Consider the following 1799-nt stretch of genomic DNA (forward strand, 5'->3'; position numbering starts at 1 on the left):
AAAGACAAGGAAGACAACAGAAATCTCTGAGTTTGAAACCGATGACTCCGTGAGCTAGGATGCTTCCATCAGAATTCTCAGTTCTGTTGATGGCCACAGCTGCTCCCCTGTTGTCTACTGACACTTTTTAGGCTAAGGAAATAGGCTTACCTTGTTTTTGTTTGCTTCCTGCAAGGCTAGTGAAAGCCACTAACTACAGGAAAGCACACTTACCTGAGTTTCTTTGTGATGAATAACCCATCACATTTAAACAAAGCCAGTAAGTCTCATTATTGTAAGCCTAACAATAAACACATTTTTTTTATTTTTGCTGTTTATTGATAGAAATGAGTGCAGCCCAGTCACTAGCATCAAATAGTATGTATGCTTTTTGGCCTGAGAATAAATGGTGATAAAGAATCCTTATTCCCTAGAGGTGTTGCAGGTGTGGCTGCTGTGTACATGTGTGTCAATAAGTGGCAAAAACCAGAGAGGCTGTGTCTGTGCTCAGTGTTCTGATCTATGAACATTTGAATGATTAGTACCCTAACATTCCCTGAAAAAAGCAAGCCTGAGAAGATGGTCAGTCAGGAGTCAGGGGGCCAGGACAGGGAGCTACCCTAAGAGGACCACCAGTCTAGCACTACACAGGGCTGGATGGGCTCCCAGACTGAGAGTGTACCAGAAATAAGACAAATCTTACCTGGCCAGAGCAAGCCAAAGACTAGAGGTACCTAGCCTGGAACATCAGGCCCCAGGTAGGAGTGAGCCTGAGAAAAATGACCTCCCCTCCCAACACACACACACACACACACACACACACACACACACACACACACACACACACACACACACACACACACACACACACACACACACACACACACACACAAACACACACACACGCATGCACATGCACACGCACATACACACACGCACATGGGACTACATCTGGGGTTCCTGCAAGAGGAGCAAGCCCGAGACAACCAATAGTCCACTTTGATGAGGTCTGAGCAGGAGAGCTAGCCCCAGGTCATCACCGTAAGAAAGCAGTCCCTAACTCTTTTCTGCTGTATCGTTGCCTCCCTTTTGCCTTCACCACCTATGGAAGGCAGGAGTGTTGGTCCTGGTTTAATGAGAGAAGAAAAGCTGGCCCTACACATCACCTGCGAGGTACAGTAGAGCTATCTCTGGATGTGAAGTTTGTAGGTGAACCCGCCCAAAAGGTGTGAGTGCAGGAAAGATGCCCTCCTCCCCTCTCTAGTCCCTCACCACCTATGGCATGCAAAAGGGCTGGCTGTGGGTTAGTGAGAATGGGAGAAGTGGCCCTGTATCGTGTCTGCTACAGCAGACTGGCATAAGCAGTGGGCCATGATGGCATGATGTAGATGAACTGACCCTTGCAAGTGATGGCATTGGATGAGCCAGCTGAGGCAAGAGAGCTTGCCCTGATGGTGTGGGTGCAGGAGAGCTGTTTTGAATTGCCCCACCCCATCAACTCCATCAATAAACTGCTAGAGTTCTTGAAGGGGCCAGTCCTGCAGATCTTAAACTACAGGATCTCCATGACACAGGACAACAAACAATAGGGTACCCGAGAGAAGTCCCAGTGAGATTCCAGGGTTGATAGTGTAGAAGACAGAGGCCTTGTACCAGACCAAGAAATCTTTACATCAAACATTTGCAAGCAAATAAGTCTAGACAAAAGGATATACTGTGGGAGACACTGTGACATACTAGTTTCCACAATGGGATTTCTCCCACTCAGTTGTGGGGAAAGTTGCATGGGTAGAGAACAGGTACAGGGATAATGGGAGATG

General features: G+C 47.4%; 1 non-coding gene across 1 annotated transcript; it reads left to right on the plus strand.

Moving 5' to 3' along the window:
• The first annotated feature begins 403 nt into the window (after nucleotides 1-403).
• On the plus strand, nucleotides 404-533 carry LOC116089630. Its single transcript, XR_004118411.1, has one exon. It is a non-coding gene; the product is annotated as a small nucleolar RNA SNORA17 (small nucleolar RNA).
• The last annotated feature ends 1266 nt before the right edge of the window (nucleotides 534-1799 follow it).

Source organism: Mastomys coucha, unplaced genomic scaffold, assembly GCF_008632895.1.
Source record: "Mastomys coucha isolate ucsf_1 unplaced genomic scaffold, UCSF_Mcou_1 pScaffold14, whole genome shotgun sequence".
Taxonomy (NCBI): Eukaryota; Metazoa; Chordata; class Mammalia; order Rodentia; family Muridae; genus Mastomys; species Mastomys coucha.